A 20,234-nucleotide genomic window follows, 5' to 3' on the forward strand; every position below is an offset into this window, starting at 1 on the left:
CAAAATGCTGCAGTATACGGTACCCAATATAAGGATACCAGCAGAGATTTGGAGTGACAGCAATCTACTCAAGCCACGAGGAATACTAACGAATTTTCACAGATGTCTCAAAGGCTACGTACAAACATAACCTCTCTGAACAGGAAGGCTTAGAAAAATCCTGACCCAAAATCTCAATCCCAAAATCCCCCAAATCTTGTTCGCTACATATACTCATGTGTCCTACTGGTTCCCAAATCCAGTCACACCCTACCAATTACGATATCCACGGGACAGTCCAAACAGTCGTGTGGCAACTTACCGAACTGTGTCAGTTTTCAAACAGAGTCGAACCGTAATTGAATGTCCACGGGCCGTGGACTTCCGTGTCGCCGTCCCCGCCGACAATCTTCTCAGCTACTTCACGTAACTACCCTCGATCCTTGCTTATCCTGTTCGAACCGTTGCCCAGACACAACCGTTCGCAAGGCCGCCCTCGGAGTTTTTCCCTAGCGCGGGGGAAAAGACAATGGGGGTGCGATCAACGCGTTCCCTGGTGATTTCGAGGCCTCAATAGAAAACAGACCCATATACAGGGTGGCGTGTGACAAACGATCCGACTACCGCGGGCAATATATCTCGTCGGTTGGACGTGAGCGCGTTCACGTGGCCGAAAAGACCAAAGGTGGGTCATTAAATTTTTATTTCGCTTTCAGGCGATTTGCGTGCCGCGCAGACCGAATGGGGATGGGGCGCTTTTAATGATGATATATACGTGGAGTAGGGTAGGAGGAAACGGTTGCTGAAGGGTGCCGCGACAACGGTGCCCTCCTTCGGGATTACGAAGAACAATTTCAATCTAAGAATGTTTCCCCCCACGGTTTGTTTTATTTAGTAGTTTCTGCGGAAGGCACACGATGTCGGTCTCTATTTCTATGTTTGAGGGTGTTTTTGATGTGACAGTCGCACGATGAACACATTTCCACCCTCCCGTGACAAAGTATCTTTGGCGAATTTTAATAAATGTCCCACCTAACGTGAGCACCTTAATATCTCACCTTTTTCTGATGATAGAACAAGAAAATATTGATTGTAGGGGACAAATACTGTGATAAGCAAACAATTTTTCTCAAGGTTTTTTTTCGAAATTTCAAGATCATCAATGTTTTTTAAAGGGGACTATGTATTTTTATCATCGTAGTGTAGTAGTTGAGGTCAAGAACGATCCAATGACCTATGAAAGTATGACCTTCATGGGACCTTGGGTACGAAAAGTACACTAATGTATCGGTGCAGATTTGAATAGTAAAATAATTACAAAATTTATTTTAACATACATTTTGATAGACGAAAAATGATTTTACATTTCAACATAATAGATGATACTGGATTTTTCGTACTCAAGGTCACATGAAGGTCATACTGCTACAGGTCATTGGATCGGTCTTGATTTAAACTATTACACTACGATGATAAAAATATGTATTCGTATAATTCTCCGAAATGGTCACATGAAACTTTTGATAGGAATGATTTTTTTATTTTCATTCGATTACTAAGAATCTATATTTTGTAGATCAAGGTTTCACGTTAGCGATCACGACCTGGCGAAATTAAACGAGGGGCCGTTCCTCGCGTAATCGTCATGCTGTTTATGACTCGGTAATCTGCGTACACGAACGCCATGCATGAAATAGAATTTCGAAATGAACACGACAAAGTAAATAACCGTTTCAAATCGGTAACCACCGAGTGTAAGGGGCACGCGTACACCCGGTCCCCATTTAATTCCATTTATTTCAGCTCGATCCGCTTTGATTTAATTTGATGCGAGCTGGGCCGGAGTTATTATTAGATGAAAATAAACGCGTGACATGCAACCGACCGGGTTTGACGCGGAACACGTTCTCCGCTCCACGATACGGAAAATCCCACGCGTTTGACATAAAGTTTCCCTTCCTGATACACCAGTTTCCATTCCTCTTCGAATATTCATATCGTCTAGGAAAAACAGTTCTGTTACTTCTGTAATACTTCCGAGCAAAATGACCGTAACAAAGTTCGCTCCCTTCCAACTTTGGAAGTTTGATGGTGTTTGACGAAGTTTGCCCCCTTACTATGCACAGCTCTCAATCTTCTGTCTTAATTTTCTTCTCCTGTATATTTTTTCTTTGACGAACAATTTTCGCTCGTGTGGTATGTAATTACACTAGTTTCAAGTTTGACAATGTTTAACGAAGTTTGCTCTTAAGGGGTTTAGACTGTTCTACAATTTCTTTGAGGTACCTTGTGACGATGATGTCCCAAAAATGTTTCGAAATTTAATTTCTGGGGCAATTCAAGCCATGACTGACACAATTTTCAACGTTCAGGGATTTCGAGGAAGACAGTCGTGAAATTAAAAATTACTGCAAATAATTTTTAAGAAAAGCAAGGAGGTCGGTATGTGGTCTAGTAAAACAGGATGATGGCGACTGGACAATGTTAGCAGGAAGCTCCCAGACTGATAGGACGCATACGTTTCAGTCGCGACTCTAATCTCGGCGGTGTCCTTTTTCACCAAGAGGGGGGACGTTTTTCCCGAGCGTTATTTGCACATTCTTTTTTCCCAGTACGCCGTTGAACGTCGCGGCGCATGCGAGACTCCCGCGAACCGGGTCAAATGTAAATGCGACCATTTATGAAACTTGACGTCTCTATTTCGCAAACGGTTTCTGCGTCAAGATTTCCGGATCCTCCTGGTTCGTCGACGTTTCAAAAGATTTCCGGATAGGTGTTCAGGCGAAATATAAATGCATGCAAATTATCACTCTTTCACCACCGCTGCCTGTTTTTTTGCGCCTGAATTTCCGAGAACGTTGCCTAAAATCCGTTAATGGAGGGACAAAGTTGTTCCTGAAAATGAGAGAGGGGGCGAAAAAACCCGCCAACGTGGACACCTCTCTTAATTGGGCAAAGATAGAATATTTCATTCAAAAGTTTCCCGCAATTTTCCAGCCCACGATGTCATTTCATCGTTTGTTATTATACGGTTTCGGTACACCTTCTTTTGATTTATTAATTCAATCCTATCACGTTCGTCGATAAACGAACAAAGACTGGGGAAGGGGTGAGGGCATCGGTGAAAAATTAATGAAACTATCCCGGGACAGGCGTGATTAAATTTCGCGATCCGCGTTCGAACGCGCCAGAGCACGCTTCTAAACTTTCCTCGCCCCGCTCCACGGTTCTCCTGACAAACGAAATGCGTTTCCATTATTTGGGTCCGGCCGAGAGAGCACAGTATCGAATAAACAAAACGCTGAAGGCAAAAACCGAGGAGAAAATATACGGGCGACGAATCGGAATGGCCCCACGCGCGATATATGTTTCACAGGGAAAATGCTGGATCAACAGGAACACGGCTTGGATATCGCGATTTCACTTTTCGGTGGTCTGAGGGTGTTTGAAGTATCGGCAGATATCAGTTTACATGACTGTATAAGCGTCCAGCGTAATATGCAAGAGCCTTCAAAATTGGAGAAAAGAATACCAGGTCAAACATCGTCAAACTTAACTTCTAAAGATGAATTTGAGATATTGATCGCAGAAAAATATGAAGATTGAAAAAATTTCATCGTCAAACTTAACTTCTAAAGATGAATTTGAGATATTGATCGCAGAAAAATATGAAGATTGTTTTTTGAATAAGAATAATACTGAAAAGTATTTAAAACAAGTCTGGAACCATGAGTGTTCAGGAAAGTGAACTTTGTCAAACATACTCAAACTATAAAGAAGAATATTTTACCTGGAAAAACTCACTCTAGACGGTGCTAAGAATTTTACAATTATTTTCTAAATGAAATTAATATATACACGATATTTTAGTAACTTTAAAATCAAAATTACCCAAAAAGAGAAACTATACCAAACAATCTCAAACTTCAAAGAACCAAATTTCATCTGAACAGTCTCGTTCTAGATTGTATCAAGAACATTACAATTATTTTCTAAACCAAATTAATATACACTAGATCTTAGAAAGTGCTGAATATAAAAGTATCCAGGAAGATGAACAATACCAAACAACCTCAAACTTCAAAGAACCAAATTTCATCTGAACAGTCTCGTTCTAGATTGTATCAAGAACATTACAATTATTTTCTAAACCAAATTAATATACACTAGATCTTAGAAAGTGCTGAATATAAAAGTATCCAGGAAGATGAACAATACCAAACAACCTCAAACTTCAAAGAACCAAATTTCATCTGAACAGTCTCGTTCTAGATTGTATCAAGAACATTACAATTATTTTCTAAACCAAATTAATATACACTAGATCTTAGAAAGTGCTGAATATAAAAGTATCCAGGAAGATGAACAATACCAAACAACCTCAAACTTCAAAGAACCAAATTTCATCTGAACAGTCTCGTTCTAGATTGTATCAAGAACATTACAATTATTTTCTAAACCAAATTAATATACACTAGATCTTAGAAAGTGCTGAATATAAAAGTATCCAGGAAGATGAACAATACCAAACAACCTCAAATTTCAAAAAAACAAATTTCATCAGTCTCATTCTATATTCTACAAAAAATAGGTTAGAACTGTTCCTTAAACGAGATTACTGCCTGAAATATATTTAAGAAACCATAAAATCAAGAAGATCTAGGAAATAGAACCACGTCAAACATCTTGAAATTTAATTGAAGCGCCCTTCACCATCGCGTTTTCATTCTAATCTGAACGATCTCTATAAAAACTTCTCTCTAAACGAAAATAACAGTAAGAAAATACACAAGAAACTGTAAACCCCGCAATATCTAGAAAGGCAAACCGTGTCAAACATCCTCGATGTTCAAGGAAGTAAAAGTTTATTCGAACGTACCGTTATACGGTGAAGTAACTAGGAGTGTCGTGTATCCACAGAGGAATGAAAAGAAAGTAGGCAACAGGACGAGACGGGGGAGGGCTCCTCCTTGTTATTAGAGAGTAATAAAAGCCAGACGAAAGACGAGGCGAGCTCACGCGAGTACAAGGGGAGATATGGGGTACACGCTCGGTCGGTGCATCGACATGATACGTGCACTTTTAATTTTAATAATGGCAGTAAATTAATTGGATATCGGCGGTGCCACTGGCGTGCCAATGACAGCTCGTACGCAATTTCCCCGTACGCTCGCGCACACCCCTGCACGCTGCCCCATACCTCGTTCCAGGCCACGGTGACTATCTTCGTGAACGTCCATCGACGTTCCTCGACATTTAGAATCTCATATGCACGACAATTACATCGTATTACAGGCTTTAATGGCCGGTGAACTCGATGGCATTAAGGTAGCTTCCGCGTTTGATGTCGTATCTAGCTGGGGCTCCATATGGCGCTTTATACGTTTTATCAGTTGTACCAATTTAATGGGAACGATTAATATTTTAACACTAGAACTACCGACGATAAACGCATATTTGCGTTCGGTGGATAAACGTGAAAAACTTTTGAAAATTTAGAAGTTTAGATATTGAATAATTTTTTTCACATTCATATCGTAATAAAAGGTGCAAAAGATCTGAGAAAATGTATTGTCATGACACTTTAATCGTCGTTGTAAGAATGTATTGACATGTAATTTTGACTTGCTTGGTAGTTCCAGTGTTAAACTACTTCAAAATACTTAAATGGAAAAGACATTTACAGTAAAGTGCAAAGAACACATTTTTTTCTTTATTGTAACAGAAATTTAATTTTTTTTGTTAATTTTTAAGAAAAAATTGGGAAGTTCGTCGAAGAAACCAAAAGAAAACAAATGACGTTGACGCAAATGGCAGACATGCGTAGAAGATACTACCAAACTCATTGAAACCTAAGTTTACATACTTTGATCTAAATTCTAAGTTTTATTTCATCGTTACACTTTTTTTTCTTCCGTGTCACCACAATCGTCGCAATAAAATCTATAACCACCTCATCTTTTATGAAAATGTCGTTTTCTGTAACTAAATAAGAATTGATTAACTTCTTATTAACTACAGTTGCACAAGGCTCGTGTTAAAAAGACATTATTATAAAGTTTCTTTTCGAATCACTTTATCGTTGACCATGCGATTTTTTCATAGCAATCGATAGTTGAAGCTTCTAAGAATGTTCTGTGAGATTTTCAACTAGATTTGTTATTATTAAAAATTTGCCGGAGCCTCCTTAAATTATCGGAAAAGACATCTGTCTCGATATTTTCATTTGGATTTTATAATTTTATTTGTTCTTTGTAAGAGATACGAATGAGGTAAAATAGATATATTTTTTTTAAATTGTTGAACTAAAAAAAATGTTCAACTGGAAGTAGTGGCTCACGATATGATGAAAAAAAAAAGAATCTGGAGGGGTTCCAGAAAAGGAGAGAGATCGTATATCAATGACGAATAAACATATTTAATGCGTGGCGATATTTTCTGGATAAAATATTAACTGAGAGGTTGCCGGTGCATGCAGCAGTCTGTCGATAAACGACGGAAAGAGGAACTCCATGAGCTCATATTTCGCTGTGCCCTTCAGGAAATTACACTCCTTTCTACCAATTTCAGTCTCCTCGCCGACCTCCTCCCCCGCCCTCAATGTCCATTCGATTCAAACACCGTTGCCAGAGAAAATAACATTGTCATCCTGTATCCGACTAACAATAGAAGTCAAACGGCTCGGATAAATCATATTTCGGGGAAGCTTCGCGAGCCGATACACGAATACAATTCGGGGGGGGGGGGGGGGGGGATCGCACCGTTTCTAAGGAAAACTTCGACGGGCCGTCGATTGAATGCCGACGCTCTCATTGTTACCTGTGAAATCAACCTTGGGAACGAGGATAATCACTTTATGGAATTACATCTTCATGAAATATTCGGTGACTATTATTAAACTACACTTATACGTACAACATTTTTCATAATTTGATGGACTTAAAGTGTGGGGGCCTTTTAGTAATTTATACTAAACACAGTCTACTATACTATAGTCCAAATAAAATTAGTTGACGTTCCAGGATCATTGTCTATGAGCAACTATGTAACTGTACTAATGTCGACAAGATGAAAGTGAGGGAAAGAAATATTATTATTATTGTTAAAACATTCAAAACCGCGTCGGTCACCGGTGACCGTCGCCGAATTTTATATTCATGACCATGTCGGTCACCGGTGACCGTCGCCGAATGTTATATTCATGACCGTGTCGGTCACCGGTGACCGTCGTCGAATTTTATATTCATGTCCGCGTCGGTCACCGGCGCCCGGCGCGGAAAATTGCGTTCACAGCGCGACGGTCACCGGTAACCGTCGCGAAAGTTTCTATTTACACGCTGCCGGTCACCGGTGACCGTCACAAAATTTTCACCTATGACCGACACGGTACTTTGTATTCACGTAGCGGCAGTTACTGGTGACCGTCACCTAATACATATTTAAATACCTAGTAATGCAATAGTTGTGAAAATCATGCAACAAATAATGCAATTTTTCATGGACTGTAGATAGTTCAGTTCGGGATAGGTCAATATCTATATATAGTTTTGATTCCTCATATACATGAGCAATAATCAAATAATTTAACTATCCGTCGTTGAGATATTTCAGATCTAGATTTCCATTCGTCCGGTCCAATCGTCCGTGAATAATTTTATCTGCTACCTTCGAACCTGTCAGACTTCGTTAATGTCCAGGCCCTTCCCCAATTACCTCGTTACATGTCGGCAGGTCGGCTTCTCAAATATTAAAGAACTTCACCCGGTGAACGTAAGCACCGACGCGTACTTAGCCCGAATTATAAGCTTCATCGCGTCTCGGTTTGAAAAGAAGCAGTTTGCCCTACTTCCAGGGGAAATTCTATCTATGCGAAATGTTTCCATTAAAATCAGCCATGAAAGAGCCCCGACGAAGCACTCAAATGATAATATCGTGCCGAACTGAAAGCGGCGGGGGACTGACCTGTCCCCCCCTCTGCGATGTAAAAACCGTGTCCATGTAAAACGCGATTTCGCGATAAACGCAACGTAACCTGGAAAAAAATGAAGTCCGTCACGAGAAGTGTGCCTTTAAAATAATTAAAAAAATTATGTAACCGTGTCCGTCATTACGATCGATACACTTTTAACTAACATAATTATGGGAACGATCGAAAATATCGCAATTAAGCTCGGTTTATCTGGAATAAATTAATCGTAACTGACAAGTCTAACGAATTAACATTCGGCGATCTAATAAACGATTTATCAGAGTTTGATGGGATCCGGCTCGGAATTAACTGTGTCGCGAAAGGTTACAACGATCGTTCGAAATTCTGTTTGTCTGATATTTCGCAATTAATTGTCATTAACTACAGTTATAACATTTCGGTCATTATTGATAAACTGAACACTATTAAAATTTGGATCGTTAAACTGACCTGCTAGATGTTGGCTAAACCCACTGACTGAATCTTCATACTGAGTCACACACCTTCACTCGACGCGAGTATCTTGACGACTGGAACTCTCAAAGGAGACCCCAGGTAAGAAATGAAAACTCCTCAAAGATGGTGGTAAATAAAAAATTCTGATTGGACGCAGAATTGCCTACGATGTTTCGACCACAAACACTGAGAATAACGAATATCGAACCCAACGACCAAGTCCATTATGACCCGCAACAAAATCACAACAAGTCATTGAAAAGTCACCAGCGACCCAACTATGGGAACGCAAAGTATCAACAAAGGATCCCCCAAGTTTTCACCTCAATTAGTGACATACGATGCGAGCAGATGTCGACTTTACGACGTCATTGTACCGCCACGGAAGACCCATTCGCAATAAACCCGAAACTCGAGACGACGAGAGAGGGTGCCTGGGCGGGCGGCGCGCAACAGAAAAAGGGAGAATCAATCTCTCGCCGCGCGAGACCCAGCAATAAACATTTAAATCCAGCTGCGAAGGTGCCACTGTAAATTGTCAGTCTCAAACGCAGCCGGCCATAAACGGTCCCGGCAGAGGGTGGTATAATATAACGCACCGCCGCGAAAGACCTTGCGGAACGGCGAACAATAGACAGCAAGGGGGGGGGGGGGGGGGGGGGGGGAGGAAAATAGCGAAGTCCAAGGTATCCTTCGGTCACCTCCCACGAACAGCCCGAAACAATACATCAAAAGTTCCGCATTAATTGTTCTTAAGTTACCGGCGTTAAATTCATTACTCGGCCCCCGAAGGTGCGCTGAGGTAGGAGGGGGTGGGGGGTGGAGGTTAATGGTGTTATCGTGTTTTCATCCCCGTGATACCAAGGCCGTTTCTCTGTCCGACACCCCAAGCTCTCCTGGCCCCGATTTTTCCATCTCCTTTTCAACCGAACCAGGGGGGGAGGCGATCCCCCCATTCATCCGTGTATTCACAGCAGACGTCACTGCAACCTGGCTATCTCTCCCCAGGTCTCCCGATGAATGTGCGCTTTAAGAGGGAAATTAAATTCATTCTATTTATTCATTCGACGGGGTCTCCCCGTTTTCCCCCCACCACCGCCAACCTCTCTTCGCACCCCTTTCTACTCTCTTCGTCGACGACCGGCTGCGGAATGAAACTCGACTCGCTGGAAGAAGTTGTCGGGGGCTGGATAGAGGACGGGTGGGGGACGTCTGTCGAGAGACGGGTCCTGGATGAGACCTGTCCCCGACCATTCGTCAGGAGGACCTTTTAAACTATTAGCGAAGATGACACGAGCGAAATGAACTTTCGAATCTCGGGACGACCCAAGAGTTTCAGACGGGGCGGTAGCGGCGACGCTGGAATTCATCGGGTTCGATTACGTCGCTCCGCGGTCGACGTGCTGGCCTACGGATGGATTTTTAGAGACACGGGTAGTCGGGATTATTCTTATTATAGTCTGGTAATGTCCTCTTTTGTTAGTGAAATGTGTAGGCGTCGCTTGGAGCAAGATCGGGAAAAAAAAGAGAGGATAAAAGTTTGGAGGGTAACGATTAAGGTAGTAATTGAATTAGGAGTAATCCTTAATCTTCGGGTAGCAAGGTCACGGACCCCTCGATCCTCAGCACGGGAGACTTACATAACGATTTCCCACTTGAGAAATTATTCTATTAAAAAGATTCCGGACTTAAAAGCATTAACCCTTGGAAAGTGGACGTTTTTGATGATCAAATAGGGGATGGTAGATGATTTCAGGTAAACTTCTACTCGTCTGTCTGTAGATGTGCTTCAGAACGAATCTTTTCAAAATATATTAGTCTTTTTGGAACAAAATAGACCCAGACATTGCCGTGTAAAGGTTTACATAAATAAAAGTGTTACGGGTCAGTATAGACTCTGGCATCGGCAGTGTACTAATTGATAACACATGTACTTAAATTTTAACTGTGATAACACTACACTTTACTATCACCAATGAACATGAAACTTTTTTACTTGGACAGCTTCTAGGAGACACAATATTCCAAAGTTGATGAAGCAACATGGAAATTCCTCCAAAGATGTTGCTCCTTTCGTGCACACGAGTCTAGCACTTGTATTCGACTTAGGACACGCGACACGCTTGACGATAAAGGGCACACGGATCACGGATCAGAGGACAGGCAACGTCGATCGATGGATACACGTGGGTAGATTTACCGGGCGCCACACGTGGCGTGTGAGAGCGTCAAGCGTGAAGTGGAATCAAGTGGTACGAGGTCGAAAGTGGTGGCAAAGAAAGGAGACCCGAGGCCGTTCAGTAACGGTCGACCGTCGTGAGGAAACTGAAGATTAAACAACAAAATTGAGAGTCCGCCAAAAGTCATGTCAAAGTAAAAAAAAGCATTACCTTCCACTGACCAACTGAAATGGAATATTATCGGGCACATGCTACTCATCCTTTGGTTAGACATCTACAGTTCAAGGAGAATTTGTGATACAACTGGCTCTGGCCAATAATATTCTGCAATTTCTAAGCAAGTACTTATGGAGGAGCCGACTGTAAACACGGTAGTATAATTACGGTAATTAAATGAGGACTAACGCTTTACACGCGGTGCAGCCGTTCATGAACACTAAATTTCTGGACCATGCAAAGGAGTGTTCAAATGGCAACAATGGACGCGTCCTAAAGGCACGTAAATGCTGAATTTCAGTCAGGCGAAGACTGCTGTTCAAAGGAACGTATGTATGCAATTAAGATCACTGTTCCCACTTTTAGGTTGGGTCTTGAGGTCCACGGGTATGCCCCCACTAGTTTTCGCCTCTACTAGTCTAGACTGTATTAGTTCAGACCCCACTAGTAGACAAATAGTCCTCCTTATTTACCACTAATTCGCTCAGACTCCCAAATTTTTGCACGCCCCATCTTTTTCCTAAATCCAGTATCTATTCCGAAAATAACAAAAACAAATCATTCACTGTTCAGAAATTCTCCCACGAGATCTTCATCAGCACAAACACAGAAACTGTACTGAATACAACCTGCACTGTGAGATTCTGTAAAAAAATCGTGGATCACTCACCTAGACGTCCAGTAACTAGCAAGGTACACAACGCTAATCCGAAACGCAATCGGTACCACGCCCCACTTTCCCCCCACCAGCACATCGCTTCTCCAGTTTAAATACAGCGCTGTTAACGTTGGTTGCAGCATTTTTCGCGGTTAATAATTCACATGGCCGTTCCACGGGCCCCACTGGTAACGACGATACAAAGAAAGGACGTAACTTATGGCAACGGTTAACGAGCTGAAGAACTAGAGCGAGCGAATGCAAAGAACAAGACGGGGGTGGGGGATGGGGGCAGGGAGGCGGCTGAAGGACGGAACGAAAATCACGACGACCAAGATTTCTGCCCGTCCAGGGACAGTCCCATGAATAATTTTCGCCCAGGGGGAAAATAATTTAGGAGTCTGGGAGCCCGGAGGCTTCGTGACTCTTCCTCGGGCATATCCGGTTTTGTCCTCGCGCTTCCGGGATAACGTGGCGGCCTCTGGAAAGGCGGTCGCGGGAAAATGGAGAGGGGAGTTGGGGCCATGGGGGCTTGTTCACCGGTCCAATTACGGTGGCGAAAGTCACGGGTGGCTCGATGCAGTTCGCCGTAAGAGGGTTCGTTAAAATCCTGATTAAAGTTGTAATTTTTAATGATTCGGACAGGGAGGGAAATTAGATCGACGGGCGCAAAGTATTCAGGATTGTTTTAGTTACTGTCCGCGCTCGCGCTCGGCCGGAAATCGGTGAGTAATGATAATTTTAATGGTTCTTGGCCCAGGCGCTCGCGAGGAAAATGGCGGATGCGATGAACGAGAGATACAATGATCGCCAAATTTTTGATTCAGCGATTTCTTTTTTTTGGAGGGGTGATATTACGTGCATTGCTTTGAAAATGAATACACGCTTTATATTGTACCTGTCAACAAATGTAATCTGTAAATTATTTGGAATTTAATGCGACTGCGGTCTTCTGGTCCATATAACCTCCAATTTCTAGGGAAGTGTTCCTGCCCTTTTTCAGCCGGACAGAAAGTGTTCATTGGTTGATTGAAAAAGAAAATCTCGAAAACTGTACGGTCCGATTTGTTCGTTCAGTTATTCAGGATTATCGGGTCGAAATATTGCAGAGTGCCTGAATGTTTTGGAAACACGATTTGGGTGGACGTGGGCGAAACTTTAAAAACGGATTTGCGTTCAATCCTTTGTTTTCGCGCGTGAAACTTGACGATGAGGCGGATTTGGTTTGCTAGAGAAACTTTTAGCTTCTACATCACTTTTACATTTACGAATACAGTATCAAATCGATTTCCATAGATCAGTTACAAAATTTACAAAACAATTACGACGTTCAACTTAAAAAAAAATTCAAGTTTTAATGTAGTTTTAATAAGTAGCAATGAAAATGTTGTAATCTGTATCCCAGAAATCTGTACCCTATAAATGTATATCCTAAAAATATATACACTATAAAACAAGACCCAATAGGTCTACTATACCCTAGAAATATATACCCCATAGATCCATACCCTAGAAATCCATAACCTAGAAATTTATAACCTAGAAATCTATGCCCTATAGATCTATACCCTAGAAATCCATAACCTAGAAATCTATAACCTAGAAATCTATGCCCTATAGATCTATACTCCAGAAATCTATACCCTATAGATCCATACCCTAGAAATTTATACCCTATAGATCCATACCCTAGAAATATATAGTCCATAGATCTGTGCCCCATAGACCTATACATTACAGACCTATGTATAACCTAAAAATCTATACCTTATAAATCCATACCCTAGAGATCTATACCCTAGGAATGTATACCCTATAGATATACCCTACAGATCTGTATTCTATAGATCCTATATATCACCATTGTGCCTCTAATGGCGCCGAGTCATTACCAAACCCGATGTGCATCGACTGGTAACTTCCGCCGCTGTGATACAACATAAAACGGGCATTCAATTATTACCACGGCCCCGGTGTGTTGTATTTTAGGGAAGCTTTCGAGGATTCGTGCTCACCGGGAATAGCTCTCGGCTTCCATTTGTAATCCCGGCTTTCGTGTCATGTAAACGTTCAAACGGACATCGAGGCAGGCACGGCTTGTTACACGCATATTCGGCAGCCGGTCGACGAGGGAGCTTTCCATTCCCGGTTTCCACTCTGAACCGATTCCGAAGAAGATAGAAAACAAAAGAACAATGGTAACATTGAGAGAGCTGTAGTCGTCTGAATCACCAGATATCTATTGACTTGGATATCAGACGAAGATGATTAAATTCATTTCAGTTGACGACGATTCTGACGAATGGTAAATGTGTTAATTGTTGGTGTAAGGACAGTCGAGGCCGATTGCTGGAGCAATTAAGACCCACGACAAAATATCACCTAATATTCCCATAGTTGCTGTATAAACGATCTAATGATTGTTTAAGGATGGGTCACCGATGAACCGGCCATAGGACCCCGAGGGTTAAATACACTGGTTGGAGGTATTCACTGTAAAATAAAATTACAATATATTTCCCTCGACCTGGCAGCGGCTCCAGTCAATGTTTTCCACGATGCAAATGAAGCTTCAGAATTCTCGCGGCTCTAACAGACAGGACCCATCCTGAAAAAAGGGGGAATAAAAATTCAGAATACACGATAGACGGGGGGTGGGGGGGGGGATGTCCCGTCTGCGTGGCAGACATGATATCGCGAGGGTGCGCCGCGCACACATTGGCCGCGGTCCGTTATTGTTTCATACCGTAAAATATCGCTTTCTATTTACACGCGGCTGGGCGAGCGCATCCAAAATTCACCAGTCCAGGGGTAGACGAACGCCACGGAACGTGGGTGCCCTGTGCCACGGCATCCGTCTTACATCGTGCCACGCGGAATAATGTATGCAACGCCCACAAAGGTACGCGCCCGCAAGTACAGCCGAATTATCGCGCTTACGTTTGTGATTAACCCTTTGACCAGCGTTGACGTGAACCGAGATTGCCATGATGATCTCAGAATTGTGATAGAATGATGTTTGGTGACCTGGAGACATAATTCAAAAGACGCTAAACCCTGAATTTAATAGCATGGCGCTTGGTGATTTGGAAACTTAATTTATGAGACTTAAAACCCTGAATTTCTGATAGAATGACGCTTGGTCACTTTGAGATTCAATTAGATGACCATAACCCTGAATTTTGGTACAATGATGCTTGATGACCTGGAAACTTGATTTAGAAGATTTTGAACCCTGAATTTTGATAGAATGATGCGTGGTGACCTGGAGACTTGATTTAGAAGACCCTAAACCCTGAATTTGATAGATTGATGGTTGGTGACCTAGAGACTTAATTTAGAAGACCCTAAACCCTAAAACTACTAGACTTCATCACCTGGTCATTACGTACACCTTTTTTCATCCATTTAGTATTGACCATCCTTGCGCATCAATCAGACTAAGATTCGTAGGTCATATATTCTTCACCGGTCTCACCACACAATGACCAGTAGAGGGCGAAAAATACTACGTCAGATAGCGTCCAATTCGATAGTCATCTAGACGTCAATCGGAAAGATACACAGTGCAGGAGTAAAAACGAGGTGAGAGGCTAAGAGAGCGATTAATATGATGGAGTCAAAGAGGGCTATATAGTTAGGGGTCGATCGATGTTTATTCTGCGGGCCAATCTGTCGCGCCGAGCAAATAAACAAACAGAGAGTCGAGAGAGACCACGGAGTAGAGAGATAGTGGAAATAGCAATCCAAAGCGATCCAAAAGCCGGGGCTACAAAAGTTCTCGCGAAGGAAGCGGGCTATTTATAAGACGGAAGTGGCACGGCCAATTTGAAAACAGGAGGAAAGTGTGGCCTCGGAGTCGCTGAAAAGTTGTTCGAGAAGTTCGCCACCACGCCCGGCCCAGCCCGTCGGATTCACCTCATAATTCAGGGGTTGGACTATTTTACCAGCCACGTCGTATTTTCAGCGAGCGTCAAACCGCGCGAGCGGGCGAATATATATTCCCTGGTGCCGGTTGTGGGCTTCGATGAAGGGTCCAGTCGTCAAAAACAACGGTAGAAGCCAAACGGTGGCCCCGGTAAATCTCGGGGCTCCGATGTCGGGTGGATGCTCCAATATCGGATTGGAGGACGGTAAAGACCCCCGATTCAGCAGGCGAGCAAACCGAGGAAGTTACGATCGTCTATTGGACGTGAAACTGAGGTTATGGTCGAGGGAAGCTCGCTGGTCGATTTTCCGTGGAAAATATTATAGTGTTTAACATCAACAGACTCTTATCTACACAAAATTCAGTGTTAGGTGAAGATATATTGCAGTTTAGACGCGGATGGAAGTGGATTATGAATCAGGTTCCTATATTGGTGAAAATGGCCACCAGACGGGACAACTGAAAATCGTGTGACAATGGTTTGGGGGGTCTCTGTTTTAACGATGACATATGTTAGTATAGTCTGAGACAAGAAATATTCAGAATTCATTTTTCTATACAATAATTAATATTTTTCTAGCAACTATGGAAATAGTCTATCACAAAAAAAAATTATTATTTCAGTCCTGATAGAATCTTAATTATATTGTGCAATGAAACTTTAGTAAGATTCTACCCTATGTACAAATTAACTTGATCACATAGAGCAGTAATTACGACAGATCACTTCTAATTAATTCAGAAAAATAGCAAATCATTGTAAAAGGAACATTAATTAACAGTACAGTATATTTTGCATATCCTCCATATATTAAAATTTCTATTTAGTTCTTCTGAGTCCCAATATTTACCAGAGTGACGTAACAAGCGTATTTTTATATGTTTCCCGGACAGACGGTTCCAAGAGAACTGCCGGGGTAACCGTAGGATGGTGAAATTATATATTCATAAGTAATATCCGTACGAAAGATTGGGGTTCTGATAAACAAACAAGGAACAGCATTTGATCAGGAAGCCCCGGTTCTCTTTCTATTTTCGGAGACGGCGCCGGCGGGTTACGCGTCTCGAGGAGAAATACGAGGTGAGGCTAGGGTTCGCTATCGTTTGCTCATGTTAACGAGACCCTTAATTATGTTTACAATCTACGGCGAATAAACTGTTCGTTATTAATGGAGGTCAAACGACACCAGGCCGCCGTCGTGTCGCAGGTTACGACACACTCGCATAATATTTGCATTTTAAATAACGACTGAAGCCGGTTGCCGGTTCTGAAATGATTCCTTTTTCTTTTTCCTTCTCGAATGACAAATTTCGTTTGAAATTCATTAAAAACAGCTGGTGTTAACAAAGCCCGAAATTAGAGACAAATATCCCAGACCATGTAACGTACAGTAAATCCTCGCTGAGTGCTCGAAAAGTTAAATATTTCATAAGCCATATGCGGCTAAAACAAATATCATTGGCTTCAGAATTCCAAGCTCTATCACCGTGCTAAATCTTGTCAGTGCTGAGGAGCCAACGAGCACTCATCCAAGATTTACTGTACGAGTCAGAGTTCAATTTTCAACTAGTACAGACTCTTCTCAGAGACCAATGATCTGTGCTCGAAGGTTCAGACAATAATTCGACGGTGGATTTTTCGTAGTGAAACTAACGACAACATCGGCCATCTTTCGGAGGCTCGGTTCATGGGGATGCGCTTTAAGCTTACGCCCCCAACCCTTCCACTTTTTCCCTCGTTCTCAAACACTCGTGGCCTCCCACACCACCTCGGACATACCAGCCCCCGTGGAGAAAATCCATGGCACGAGGAAGCTCGATTCGCCGCAGCTGCTTCGTCGGATCGTTAAAATCGACCGTAAGCTGTAATTCGGATCGACGAGGCGCGAATTTCTGCGTTCTATAATGCCGAGAGACCGGTGCAGTTTTTCTCCTCCCCCCCCCCCGCGATTTCACGTTCGAACGTGCCCCCGACGAGGGATTATTAAACTGTCGGTGATCGTGGTTCGAATTTATGTTTATTGTTCCGTGGTTCGCGAGGGAAGGAACGGTTTTCTTTATTGAGAAACGGGCTCGGGGGGCAACAATGCCAATGGATCCACGGTACATCGGTACAAAATGTGTTCTTCACAGACCTAAAACACCAGTCCTACCACGGACCAAATCTAACGCACCAGACAGCCTCCAGGCTTAGCCATAGATCTAACCCTACAATGGTCCCTGGGTTTACCATAGCCAGAGTTCGAGTAAATATTCAAACTAACACTGACTCACTGTCAGGACTTTCAGAAGCATCTATTTACTATCACCTTTAGAAGAATAGAAGTGTACGTGTACAGCACACGAAACATCACTCGGGCCAGACCTAATGCACCCGATAGCCTGTGGACCTAGCCTTAGGCCTAACCCTACAATAGGGCCAGGGTTTACTTTCACAGAGATTTCGCCCATCTCTTCAGCTTAATCTGAACTCACCGTCCAGATTCTTAGAAGCATATATCCCTGATCACCTTTAGAAAAAAGAGCAAGTATGAGTCGAAGTGGACCCAGGCACCGTGATCATCTAACATCTGAAGGTCAATGCAAACCATCCAGTGTCCGAATCTACAATCACCTACAGAGTCCTGCTTTCTTTTTATTTAATTAATTTAACACTTTCACCACTAGATACATATAGACATTTTTACTCATGTCTGTGAGATCTCAGTGTGGGGTCACGATAGACCCAGCAGCCGGTTCCGACGGTCCGTAGCCCCCCGGGATTAATATCCTCCCGACAATATGACAAATATAGGAAATGAAAGGAAGAAACGGGCAGTGTACCGTGGCGAGCTGTCTCGGTGTGTGCCCACCCATCGAAAAATAAAGAGACACGAAACGGCAGAACATAGGAAACGAAGTTAAACGTAAAGAGGAAACCGAACCGAGACGAGCCAAAGGAGAAGTCGTCGCAAGGAAGAGTTCCGAAGAAACCGAGAATGGACCGCAGCGGAGGAAGTCGAGAATCTGCCCCCGAACGCGAAATCCGGTGGTTTGCGCACAAATTGGATGTTATCTCTCGGCAGCTGGGGACAGGGGACCCACACACACAAAGACGTCCTGGGCACGGTAACACACGTTTGGCACACGCGTCTGACCATATACAGGGTGAACCATGAATCGTGATCAGTAGATATTACTCTGTTATTAGTTAAATGTTGAAAATATTTTTATCAAGTATAGCACGGTTTCAAGAGAGCTTTAACGTGAATATAGCAAATTTTTTGTCAACTCTTCTGTTTTTCATGATTTTTCAAGGTCACCTTCAATATTTTGCAAATACACCTACAATTTTGTTACGCCTATCTGTTAGAGGATTTCAAGGCGAATTAGTCTTGAAAAATTCGCAAAAAAAGTATTTACGAAATTCTGTAAATAAACTCCCAACAGTGACCCTAAAAAGGCGCAGCGGGGCTAAATTATTACTTGCAGCTCCTTTTTCTTCCGGGAATTGGGTTGCTAGCATATTTATGGAGGATTCCTGTTTTATTCAGTTTCCCAAAAAGAAGCCGCAAATTAATATTTAAATTTATACCGAAACCACGGCCGGGAGTAGTTCCGCCACGAGGTGTTTTATTTATAAATCAAGAAGGCATTAAAAAGCACAATTCCAACGATGGTGGGGACAGATATAACTGTACAGAAACACGGTGCAGATGTTTAAATAACGTCGGTTTAAACACACTGAACAAATATCGTCGAGTGAGATTACGGACGCGAATAATTTGCCTAATGGATTGCCACAAATAATTCCGGAACACATCAGACTACGTGTAAATATTCTTTATCCGTATTAAACGGAATTGTCGAATTTAAATAATCGCCACGAAATTCAACAAATTCACCCAAAAGCATCGTACGGTCGTTAATATTCATTCAAACGACATCGAAGTGAAATTACGTCACAGAAAACATCACCCCACCGAAATTGAGCATTCCTAAATTTTAATTAACTATCCCTTCGAATCTCGATTTTTCTTCCTCCTTAGTACACGAAGAATATAGTTATTAAAAAGCAGCAAATATATACCAGCCCGCGGAAATGAACTCTGCTCGGAAGAAAACGGATTAATTCGTCGAAACCTATAGGAATTTTTAAATCGTCCAGGAGTATAACACCGTTTACCCATCGAATCAACAAACACCAAGCAAGGTCTAATTGAAGAAAACGGTAAATTCAATTGAACGCCAATAAGCATACTAGCCAATTTCCTGCGGCAAAGAGGACAGATAGGAGGTGGTAAAGCTGTGTGTTCGTGTCGGTGGTAGAAACAAAGACGAAATGCAAATCGAATAGCTGGCGAAATTTCCACAAAACCGGCGCACTACAAAATGGAAGCAATAAAATCGTTCAAAGGGATCCACCGTTCCCCCTCCCACCGCCTGGTATACGGAAACTGCAACACCGAGCGTCGGGAATTCAATGGCCAGCTTCCCAGGAGGAGACGTTCAGTCTGTCGGAGAACAGAGCTAAATGAAATAATTTCTCGAGAACGATTTGTTTGTAGGCACAATAAAACCGTGCGACCAATGAAGACAAAAGAGGCAGCCTCCCGTCCGGGTTCGATTGGCGTGGAGACGCGCCGCGCGCCTCTGGATGAATGGGGACGACGCTCAGAGACAGACCCCGGTAGAATATCGAGAGGAGACGTCCGTCGACGTCAAAGGGAATTCCACTTACCCCCATTGTACCCGGGGCCTGTTTGCATTGTACATTTGCGTTCGGCGAATATCTTCATATCGAATACACGCTCTCGAGTATCTATAATCAAGCGTCGATTATATCGCCGTTCATCTTTAGACTTCTTT

The sequence above is a fragment of the Dufourea novaeangliae genome, unplaced genomic scaffold, assembly GCF_001272555.1.
Source record: "Dufourea novaeangliae isolate 0120121106 unplaced genomic scaffold, ASM127255v1 scaffold72, whole genome shotgun sequence".
Lineage (NCBI taxonomy): Eukaryota > Metazoa > Arthropoda > Insecta > Hymenoptera > Halictidae > Dufourea > Dufourea novaeangliae.